Source organism: Hyposmocoma kahamanoa, unplaced genomic scaffold, assembly GCF_003589595.1.
Source record: "Hyposmocoma kahamanoa isolate Upper Pololo Valley unplaced genomic scaffold, ASM358959v1 138, whole genome shotgun sequence".
Classification (NCBI taxonomy): domain Eukaryota; kingdom Metazoa; phylum Arthropoda; class Insecta; order Lepidoptera; family Cosmopterigidae; genus Hyposmocoma; species Hyposmocoma kahamanoa.
In genome coordinates this window covers 2342126-2355200 of record NW_020653492.1, presented here as the reverse complement: position 1 = coordinate 2355200, position 13075 = coordinate 2342126, and positions in this window count along the sequence as shown.

The window sequence follows — 13075 nt, the reverse complement described above, 5'->3', positions numbered from 1 at the left end:
GAAATCGTCACAATGGTTAAACTCTGCCGCTCATTCGTAAGGCAGATTCCCCTGAGAAGAATGAGCAAGAAACTCTAGGGGTTGCTCTTTGTAAAATAGCATTTACAATATTTTTTTATTTTTATTTGAAACATCAGAGATCGAGACTACCTCCATGAGCTAAACGGGTTACTACCACGGATTTTTGTCATCCAAGTACGCAGAAGTTGTATAATAACCTTTAGTATAAAGTTTTTGTTTCACTATAGTTTTAAACCTCGTGAAAGGCAAATTTTGTATATCAACCGGAATCTTGTTATAGAAGCGTATACATTGCCCCTTAAATGATTTTTTGACTTTGTGAAGACGACTATCAAGAAAAGCTAGTTTATTTCTATTCCTCGTATTAATGTTATGTCTGTCACTATTTTTCATAAATAAATTACTATTCCTTTTAACATAAATTACATTTTCATAAATGTACTGTGAGGCTAGTGTAAGAATGTTAATTTCCTTAAACTTATCTTTCAAAGATACTTTGGGGCCCAGATTGTAAATTGCCCTAACTGCACGTTTCTGCAGGACAAAGATTCTATTGATATCGGCGGCATTACCCCAAAGCAAAATGCCGTATGTCAATAGACTGTGAAAGTAACTGAAGTAAACCAATCTAGCGGTTTCGACGTCTGAAAGTTTCCTTATTTTTTTAATCGCGTACACTGCAGAGCCGAGCCGTTTTGATAACTTACTTATATGGGGACCCCATTGCAATTTAGCATCTAACGTTATACCTAGAAACACAACTGTATCCACAAGATTCAATTTTTCATTTCTAACTACAATGTTTGTAACCGTCTCTCTAACATTGGGTAATGTAAATTTCACACAATTTGTTTTTTTCTCATTAAGAAGTAGGTTATTAACAGCAAACCAATCAATTACTTTAGATATAGCATTGTTCACATCGTCATAGGAACATTGGTGCCTTTTAACTTTAAATAATAAGGAAGTATCATCAGCAAACAATACTATCTCATGTTTTATACTCTCCATAAGGCTAGGTAAGTCATTAATATAAACTAAAAATAAAAATGGGCCTAGAATTGAACCTTGAGGGACACCCATGCTAATTGCAGATCCTGACGATCTCGTACCGTTAACATCGACTCTCTGTACCCTACCACGCAAATACGATTTAAGAAGGTCGAGATCACGTCCCGCCACACCATAATGGCGAAGTTTCCTGACCAGTGTATCATGGTGCACACAATCAAAAGCTTTGGAAAGGTCACAGAATACACCAATAGCATCATGTGAGACTTCCCATGCATCAAATATATGATTAATCAACTCGACACCAGCATCGGTTGTAGAGCGACCCCGAGTGAAACCAAATTGTTTAGGAGACATTAAGTTATTACTATAAAAATGTGCACACATCTGATTTAGAATAATTTTTTCAAATATTTTACTGAGAGTTGGTAGTATTGATATAGGTCTGAAATTGGTGGGGTCAGAAATACTACCAGATTTGAAAAGTGGAATAACTTTACTTTGCTTCATGAGGTCAGGAAAGACACCATCATCAACACATTTATTAAAGACACAGGCCAAATAAGGCGCAATACAATCAACTATAGAACTAATTACTCTGACTGAAAGACCATCAAGATCAGCTGTATTTTTTATGTTTATAGACTTAAAGGCTTTAACAATATCGTTTGGAAATACATGACGGAACCTTAAATTAGTGATACTAACTGCATTATTTTCTTTTAGTAAGGATTCAGCGGCGGTGGGAGATGAATTTAACGACTTAGTAGTCAAAATTGGAATGTCAGTAAAAAAATTTTCAAATATTTTAGCAACTTCTGCGTCTGTGTTTACAATTTTGTCATTAAATCTTAGTTGAAAATCTAAGTTACGAGGTTTGACCCTTCTAGTTTCGCTGTTTATAATATTCCAAGTCGCTTTTACTACATTCGCGCTTCTTTTTATTTTATTATTTATAAACATTGCTTTGGCTGCAACACAAACACGTTTAAACATTTTCGAATATTTCCTAACAAAATCATTAAAACTGTTACTAGTGTTGTAAGTCCTTTCATCGTAAAGATCATATAGTCTTTGTCTACTTTTGTGAATTCCCACAGTCGCCCAATCACTAAATTTCAATGAATTATTAATAGTTATGATTTTGGACCTAAAAACGTTATCACGTTCACTTTTGACTATGTTGAAAACTGAATTATACAATTTATTGGGATCGTTAACGTACGGAAGTTCAGTTAGTTTAAGCATTACATTATTTCTATAAGCTTTAAGTCGACCATTATTTATCGGAACACATGTGATATCCTTTTTTGGCATTTTGTCAACAGTTATATTAAAAGTGGCCAATTGACCGCAGTGATCAGAAGTTAATTTATTTATAATAGATTTATTACTAGGTACGGCGTTAGTATAAATATTGTCTAAACAAGTGGCAGTAGTAGAAGTTATTCTAGTAGGCACCAAGAAAAGATTCACAAGATTATAACATTGGAAAAATGATATGAGCCTACTGCTAGCACTGGAATCTTCTAATAAGTTAACATTGAAGTCACCACAAACAGCAATATATTTATTTGGATTATTTAATTTGCCTAAAACTTCATCTAATCTTTTTTCAAATAGTTCGTAAGATGAATGAGGGGGTCTGTACACGCTTAATATAACAAGCCGTTCAAGCTCTATGCAGGATATCTCTATAGTCCGCTCAATAGATAGGCTCACAATATCTGTACGTTCTTTAAATTTTAAATGATTTTTAATAAGAATCAAAGAGCCGCCATGAATAGCTTTTTCTCTGCTGAACGAACTAGCCACCTGGTGATTGTTGAAGCTAAACATGAACTGATGTTTTGATAGAAAGTGGTGTTCAGTAATACACAGAATATCAATATTATTACAGTTAATAAATAATTCTATTTCTAACTCTTTGCCTTTCATGCCTTGAATATTTTGATGCACCAGGTTTAATATACAATTTATTTTATTTCTGTGTGTTTTAGGTTGGTTTTTTATTGTCATTGTGTTGCAAGAGTATCTCTCCGTTGTCTTATTAATTAATTTAAATAATTAGAAGTTGAATTATTTTCAACAGAAACTGTGCAACAAAAATTTAAATATTTTTTTTAACGCACACACTCAACTTAGTCCCGCACTAGGGAAACCCTGTGTCGCGGGTGCCATGGACACACACATAGACAACCACAAATTACACCCAAACTCACGAGAGAAATAAATGTAGGCCATACAAATATTTCTCCCGGCCCGGGAATCGAACCTGGGGCCTCGTGGCAGTCCTGCATGGTAATCGTTCGGCCACGGAGGCAGTTAAAAGTTTATTTTTGGTAAATTTATTATATTTTGTAAGAAATCGTGGAACAAAAGTTGTTGTTTATCATGCTAACAATGTAGCCCCTGTATATCTCGTATACCTATTTAACACACCTTTGGCCTCATTTATCAGGTCACAGATCAAAATTCAAAGTTGGAATCCGTCACGACCTGAAGAGTTGTATTGCACTATAATGTAAAATATAGCGTTCTTCTCATTGACTTATGGTTCTTCTTAATTCATTCTTAATTCATTTATTCTCAGACAAAGAGACTTACGTACTTATAGACAGTTCTATCAGGATTCACCAAAATGAAAAACAATGACAAATAAAACTGACAGCAGTCTCATACAGCAAGTAATGTAATTGTTAAAATAATAATTTGAACTGATTTTTTATTGAATCCAAAGCGGTACATCGTGTACCTTTGTATCAACTCTTTTAAAAGCTTCTCCCAACCCTTGGTGTAATAAGGCCACATCTGGAAATTGACAATTTTTCAGCAGACAGGTTTATATATTTTATGTATTCATTGCATAATAAGGATTCTCAGAGTCGAGTATCGTGCCGAATGGCCTAAGTGATAGATACGAGATTTTAAAACCTGATTATGTAAAGAAATGCTTTTCCTACGAGTAAATAAACGTGTAATAATATAGCGTTCTTAGTATAATATAAACAAAAAAACATTCGGTAAGGTGACTTAACCTCTCACCACCTAATTACGCCCGTTACCTTATCATGTCCACTCGGCAACGGCGTGTTCGATGGCTACGTGACATGATATGCGTAGCATCTCTCCAAAACGTGCTATTAGCAAATTCTATGTACATAGAGAACGGATCTGTGTACTTAGGTAATAGAAAGATCAGAAAGTACCGAATTAGAAATTAGTTTATTCAAGAACTGAGAAAATGGGGTAAATAATAATGATGATGTGCATTGATATGTGCATCCTGCCCACCTTAACCTACGGTACACAGATATGGTCGCTGACCGAGTTCCAGAAATCTAAACTCAGGATCTGCCAGAGGGCGATGGAACGCAGCATTCTGGGCTTTAAGCGCATTGACCGAGTACGCAATAAAGTGCTGCATTCGATGACTGGCATTGCTGATGTGGGAAGCAAAACAGCCAGCCTCGAATGGGATTGGGCGGGTCACGTTAGCTGGATGCAACATGTGAAGTGGGCGAACGTCATCACTCCTTGGGTGTCGAGGATGGAAAGAGACCGCGTGGAGGGACGAGAATGCGTTGGCGGGACGGTTTTGATGGGTTTGAGAGTGGTGAGTGGTGGTTTGCCCAGCAGTGGGATATATATAATAGGTTAATAAAAATATAATAACAATATGCCAGCAATTAGTTTCCCCGTGCCACAAGTACCAGATTTCCTAGCCCAGCGTTCACAGTGCATACTGTTGAGCCACCAAGGTCGTCGAATATGTAGATCTCCTTCTGAAAGAGTCCATCCAGGGAAATACCACCACCTTACCCATTCCTGCCGCCAAGAAATAATGTGAGCAGTTTTTGCGTTCCGGTTTTGAAGTGTCGATGTTGGTGGAATTAATTATTATGGGACTTGTGAGGGGCGCAATAGCAGGCCCCGTCAAATCTTTGCGGCTTAAAGCTCTGAGTGGTACTACAACTGCTATAGACGGGCGTGTCGCTTACTACCAGGCACACGACTTCTTCGTCGCTTGATATCAATAAAATAATTTAATAAAATATTCGTGCATGTTCCGAGTGACCACTATCGTATTCATATCAGATCATACGATACATAAAATTGTACATGATAACGTGCTATCTATTCTAATTGTTTGTTTCGCCGCGAGATCACGAAACAATTCCCGAAAATACCGGAAACGCCAAAACACCTACTTCATAAACGTTTCCCATTTCTCGTAAACAAAACAAACCAACTGTGCATTTCGCAGGGGTCTCGTGCCAACACTACATTAATGTTGCGAAATGTCCGATACCACCCTTTTGCCGTATCGCACCAATCACGTCTGTAACGACCTTTACGACGAGTTGTTTACGTATTAGATAATGAAACAAGTTTGTAATTATTGGGTTAATATGTCAGTAAAGGTAAGGGCAACTCAAACGGGTCGTGGTCAAGAAATGACGAAAATTTGAGAACCTTTTCCTTTCATGTTTATGGTTCAGAGTGTTTCGCCCTCATTAATAATTGAATTCAAATTCTTTTATTCTCAGACAAATGCAGTCCATAATACTTTAACTGATTTACGTAATTATATAGGGTACTATCAGGATTTACCAAAATGAAAAACAAAGAAAAATAAAACTGACTGCACTGCAGCTTTTCCGGGATCTATATTCTTTCCGGGATATGCGTATAATATTTCGATACCTTCCACGTAAGTTGACGTAGGTCAAAATACCATTTTTACTTTTTAAGTCAAATATATATTTTTTTACGTATTTTGTAGGTTCCATATTTAAATGTAATGAAACCACTTAGTGTTATGTTCACTTTCAAACTTGGAACATGCTTGGAACCTATAATATAAACAAAAAAAGGATAATATATTTAAATTAAAAAGCAAAAAATGGTATTTTGACTTCCGTTCTTTTTTTAAACTCATTATAGTTCTGTGTACAGAACTATAATACTCATTACAGATTTTTTTAATCATGTCAAGTAACGGGACAAACAAGTTGTGCGCCTGACGGTGAGCTACACTCCTATCCATAGCAATTGCAGTGCCACTCAGAGCTTTAAATCGCAAAGATCTGAGGGACACTGCCACTGCGTCCGTCACCCTGAAACATAAGTTGACAAGTTTCATGTTTTTGTAATTTATACCTGTAATTTCACCAGCACCCTTACCCTTTAAAACCGGAACACAGTAATGCTGACATTACTGCTTGGCGGCAGAAATAGGGTGGCAGACTTCCCTAGACGAACTCTTCCACAAAGGGCTCTACTGCTAAGTACTAAAAGTTCTGTACGCAGACACACAGACCTATAATTACATTTTTCAGTTCAGTACCGAGTACCACAAACACTAGAATTTTGATTCATAACTAAAAAGAGCGCCTTTGTCATATGGCATATGAAAATAAATTAATGTGCCACAAGGAAATATGAAAGGTACGATTTCATGAAAGTCCTAAAGTGTATGGTTACGCACAAAATCTTCCTTGGGATATACAGTAGAGGCTTGCTTTTTGGTTGGTCGTGTGAGAAAATCGACCGTTACTGTCAAATAAATATACATAATGCAAACTAGCTAACATAATGCGCCCAATTTTTGAGACTAAATATAAGTATGTGAGTTAAAAGACCTTAAGTACATATTTTATTTTGGAATTTAGTTTTTGGAGTTTAGAAATTCAAGTAAACTTTTTACAAACATTGCTTTAGAATTTTAAAGTTTTTGACCATGATATTCAATTATTTTTGTAAAATTACTCCACTAGTATGTTATAATTAACCGACTACAAAAAAACGAGGAGGTTGTCATTTGGACTGTATTTTTTTGTATGTATGTTAGGCGATAACTCGTGATTACTCGTGATACTCGATAATTTGTGGATCGATTTTGATGATTCTTTTTTTGTTAGAAAGAGGATACCCTGGTAGTGATCCCTTTTAAATTTAAAGAAAATATTCCACCTCTACGGGTGGCTCACTAGGGGATGAATCCGGTTTCGGGCACTTTCAGTTAACCGATTTCAATAAAACTTAGCAAATAGATGTAATTCCACGAACTTTTCAGGTCGGTTTTTTTAGTACTCTGTACTGAGATTATTAATAATAATAAAAATAATAACGCACACACTCAACATAGCCGCGCACTAGGGAAATCATGTGTCGCGGGTGCCATGGACACACATAGACAAGCACAAATTACACCCAAACTCACGAGAGAAATAAATGTAGGCCATACAATAAATGTAGGCCATACAAATATTTCTCCCGGCCCGGGAATCGAACCTGGGACCTCTGCGTGGCAGTCCGGCATGGTAACCAGTCAGCCACGGAGGTAGTAAAGTAGAAAAAGTAGAAAAAATCCTTCGATCCGGCTGGGTTCGAACCAACGTCTTCGAGCAAACCGTGGCAGACGCTATGCTAACTAAGTCACGGAAGGAACTAGCAGACCTTACGAATTTTTCTATGAGCTTGTTGCAGATCTTTGTTTTAGGTTTTTAACGATTTAATTGCCGTAGCGCCATCTATGAGAAATCTTTAGAATGTTAATGTTAATTGGTTTAGAAAGTTAAAAATAACTCAATGGTAAAAGACATTAAGTCCTATAGTCGTTTAATTTTTTATTTACTTAACATATTTAATTTGTCCTCAAGATTGATTTTAAAATTAAATTACTATTTTACTATTGTTACTATTTCATCCGATGGAGGGATGTGCCGATTGCCCACTGCTCCACTCCAAAATACCTCGGTATTACTTTGGACAGAACCTTAACTTACAAACAGCACTGCATCAATACCACGCAGAAAGTGGGCACTCGAAACAACCTCCTGCGCCGCCTTACATCTTCCACATGGGGAGCTTCGCCACGAACTTTGCGAACGACCGGACTAGCCCTTTCCTTTTCGGCAAGTGAATACGCTAGCCCAATTTGGAGCCGTTCAGCACACATGCACCTGGTGGACACAGCACTAAATGACACATGTGGAATCATTACGGGCTATCTGAAACCAACCCCTGTTGGTATGCTGTATCCTCTGGTTGGTGTTGCCCCTCCGGACGTTCGCAGAGACGTGGCTAGCTCCCTGGAGCGCTTAAAAAAAGAGACCGATCCGCGGCACCCCTTTCACTATCACGTGCCGGTAATCCAGAGGCTAAAGAGTCGGCATATCGTCATTAAAGAAGTATTCCCTCTGGACGGGGAAACTAATCAAGTCCGTATAAATCTCTGGAAGGAGAGATACCCCACGGCATCACTCTTTCGGTTGTCGGAGCACCTCCCTCCTGGGCATAATCTATCATGGCACACTTGGAAGTGTTTAAATAGACTGCGGACCCGAGTCGGCCGAAGCAGGAGAGCATGCACAGGTGGGGTTATAAATCTGAGAGCGCATGTATTTGTGGTGTCTCTCCCCAGACTATGGCACATCTTTTGTCTTGTCCTGCGTGCCCCTACACCTACACAAGCGAAGACCTGTACAACGCCACTGATAATGCTGTGTCAGTCGCTGAGTACTGGTCCTCACAAATATAAACGTCAGAGTCGACACGCTAAATAGAAGAGAACTGTTTTATTGTCGCATCGTATTGTCATCTTCTGATGATCTTCTGTCTCCACATACCGCAGTCCTTGAAGACAAATGTCTTCGAGCAGTGGAACACGCCAGTGATAACCTACGGCTCTGAGGCATGGTCACTTATGGGCCTCATAAAAAAGCTCAAACTCACTAACGAGCTACGGAGTGAAAAACACTCGGCATTTTAAAAACTCGTTTAAAACCAAAAACAAAATTCGTGAAAAATCCGTGAGGTATGTTGGTTCGTTCCGTGGCTTAGTTGACATAGCGTCTGACACGATTTACTAGGAGACGTTGGTTCGAATCCAGCCGGATCGAAGTGATTTTTTCTAAGTGTTATATTTTTGTTTAATAATTATAACAAACTAGTGGAGTTATTTCACGAAAAAATGATCGAATATTACAGTGGTGAAACATCCTGTCATTCAATAAAACTCAATTACAACTTACTAAAAGTTATAGTTGTTAATACAAAGATTGAAAACTCAAAAAAAAAATATCGATCGAATCAGAAATGACGAGATCCGTAGAAGAAAGAAAGTCACCGACATAGCTCAAAGGATTAGCAAGTTGAAGTGGCAATGGGCAGGGCACATAGCTCGTAGAAGGAAAAAAGGTTCTCGAATAGAGACCACGAATCGGAAGGCGTTCGGTAGGACGGCCCACTACAAGATGGACGGATGATCTGGTAAGGGCGGTGGGTAACCGATGGTTGCACGTGGCGTCCGATCGGCTAGTCTGGCAATCTTTGGAGGCCTATGTTCAGAAGTGGACGTCTTCCAGCTGATTTCATGATGATGATTGATATCTTAATATCATCAGTATTTCTCGTATACTATGTACAGGTATGATTGAATATCCATTGTTTTTTTTTTTCATAATCCCCTTCGAATGCAGCTCCCGTGCTACATTTGCATAGTATTCATACTCCCTACCAATAATGTGTAATAGGCAAACATAACTTTTCGACGTCTTTTACACACGAAAGAATGTAAGGAAGTAAATACCGTGATGGTAATCGCGATTTTTTCATTTTACGACTGATGTCGACAAAGAAGTAGCGTATTATCTAACTTTATAATACTTTGCGAACTCAATTTATTGTCCTGAGTTACGAGAATCGTTCGTCACATTGCGTGTGCGGTACGAAAATGTAATACCAATTTTTATTCTTTTCCAAATTTAAATTTCGGGTGTAGACCATAGACATAGATAACTAATTTTTCTATAAGAATTTCTGTGTACTTTCGTAATTACTCTATGCGTGCGGTGCAAAATTGCATTAACCGATTTTTATGCTTTTCCAAATTTAAGTTTCAAGTGTTGACCGTCGATAAATATTTTTTTCTAAAAGAATTTTTGTGTATTTTTAACTGACTTCAAAAAAAGGAGGAGGTTCTCAATTCGACTGTGTTTTTTTTTTGTATGCATGTTACGCGATAACTCCGGTATTTGTGAACCGGTTTTCATGATTCTTTTTATGTTGGAAAGAGGGTACTTCCATAGTGGTCCCATTTAATTTTGAAGAAAATCATCCACCTTTAAGGTTGGCTGTTCACATATGAAGATTCATTTTTATAAATAGAGTAGAGACTAAATTTTATTATTAGGAGCAATTATTTCAATGGTTGATTTTGCTATTCTCCAATTCAATGCGTTTTTCTCTCGATATACTTTGAGTAGTGAGAACCGATTTTTATTATCTCCTGTGTCAAGTCCCGTATAGCGGCGAACTAGGGGTAGAATCCGGATTTTGCGCACTTTCCCGCAAAAAACCGACTTCAATAAAACTTGTAATTAAGCGGAGTCGACGCTTGGAAGCAGTCGAGCGGCTTCGCGCGTCGACACGCGTCATTTAAGCGCACTGTGGCGCTAGACGCCGACCACACTGTGATCCGGGCGCACTAATGCGAGCGTCGTCGTTCGTCGCTAGATGTTGTAGTTGAAAAACAGGACGCGACGCGACGCTTCGACTCTGCACCAGTGTGAGTTGAGCCTTAGGCACTAAAAGGAAGGTAGCATTATTTAGAATGTATCTATGTGTTAATGCTTTGGCTTGATAGCTTTTGGTATATAATTAAAGTAACCATACAGCCCCGCTTTTAAGCCTCGTGTCCTGCTGTCCAAAAATACGTAACAATGTCTCGCTTTGATGATTATAATTTAACATTTTTAGTTCTTTTTATTTATTTTTTAATCATTGAGCATTTCGTAACTATATGTGTATTATTTTTAAAACAATAATAAATCTACAGGTGACCCGCTCCGAGGGAGAAAAATAATGATCACGTTATGTACATACCTATAAGGTTAGGTAAGTTCGTCTTGTTTTGTCGAGTTGAGAAGTCACCATATTTATCGATACAGGAATCGCATTAATCCGCTATAATAAGACACTGTGCGATTCGCGAAACGTGATATGCCTTTTACTCTCTTACAGCATAGACACAAAGTTTTTTCTGAATTATCTGATTACATGTTAATAAGCGAGACTGTATTTTTGAAACCAAAATAAGGTACAGACGATGTCCTAAGATACTCCTAGTCCTAGTCTGTCTTTTGGTTCTGAGAGCCTTCTTAAGCATATATTTGTATTTATGTAACGTAATTAAAGACCAAATTGGCTTAAAAAGTTTCTAAAAATGTTATTCTCTAATAATGCATTGGAATCCAGAGCAGGTGTGTAAAGGGCGACAAATATCTGTTAATTTTCATAATCACCGAAAAATCACAATACGTAGTATTCTTTTTCTAAAAATAAAAGCAAAGAATACTGTATGAGGGTAGATCGAAACGAAAGATTGGAGTAATGGCATGACAACGGGATATTCACTACTTTATCGAATATGGCTGATCGAAGATCGCTGATCGTGAGTACGTTAATGTCAATTTTTTTACACACACACTCATAGCCCCGCACTAGGAAAATCCTGTATCACGGGTGTTATGGACACACACATAAATAGACAACCACAAATTACACCCAAACTCACGAGATAAATAAATGTAGGCCGTACAAATATTTCTCTCGGCCCGGAAATCGAACCCGGGACCTCTGGGTGTCAGTCCAGTATGGTAACCATTCAGCCACGGAGGCAGTTTTTCAATTTCATCGATAAAGGTACTATGAGAACGCAGATTTTTCTCTATAGATACACAGAAAGTTTATTGACTTGCTTCTCACACAACGACGTAATACAATAAATCGTGCCCCTGGTATAATAAAGTCATATATCATCATATATGTACATATATCATAGATCATACGTTGAAAATTGCTTCTATAAAAGTCTTACAAAATAACACGAACTACTTACAAACAAAATTAAATTACGTGTACAGTTTGAAAAAAATGAATGGGGACATGAAGGGGAAGTACCTTAAATGTTTTAGCTAATTTTACATAAAAAAAATATTCTTTTATTTTTAACCGACTTTAAAAAGGAGGTTCTCAATTCGAGTGGATTTATTTGTATGTATTTAGTACGCGATAATAAGAGAAAAATAAATAATATAATTTATAAATGTGTACTTTATTTGATTAATACTTCGTAACGTTAGAGTAGATATTAATAATTTTTTTTATAATATGAAGTGACGGGACAAACAAGTCGTGCGCCTGATAGTAAGCTACACGCCTATCCATAACAGTTGCAGTGCCACTCAGAGCTTTAAATCGCAAAGATCTGAGGGGCACTGCCACTGCGCCCGTCACTATGAGACATAAGTTGACAAGTCCCATGTGCCTGTAATTTCACCAACACCCTTACCTTTCAAACCCGGAACACATAATGGTGACATTACTGCTTGGCGGCAGGAATAGGTAAAGTGGCAGTACTATCCTGGATGAGCTCTTTCACATGGAGCTCTACTGCTACTAAAATATTAAAATATATCAAATTAATATTAGATTTTATGGTTATTCTTGATTGTTAGACCCAGTATCCATTAGTAAAATAAAATAGTGAGAGTATATTTTTTGCATTTTTAGTTGGTTTGATTTTTTAACACAGACAAGCTTGTTCATATTTTTAAGAGAAATAACAGAATGTTTCCTTTAAGTAAAATTCGCTATTTTAAGCATTTAAAATAAGTACTTTCCCTTCATGTCCCATTGATTTTTTCCACTCTGTAACACCACACACAGCCACAGACCACAGGCGAAACTTCTAGCGAACGAGGCTGTCAGCTCGTCTTGTAGAAGCCTCCTGTGACCACAAACCTGGCAGATATTTTCGCCTGATAAGTTTAGCTATTCAAAGAACAAAATTCACAAATTACAGGTAGCCCAGAGAGCTACATGCCTACCTAACAAGAGGAAACTGGTGGGGATTACACGCAAAGTCCGCAAAACAAATATGTGGCTCAGATAGGACTCAAGCAAAAACACAGATGTCACCAAACGCGGAACGAACCTTAAGTGGCAGTGGGTGGAACGAAAGCTCGAAAGCATG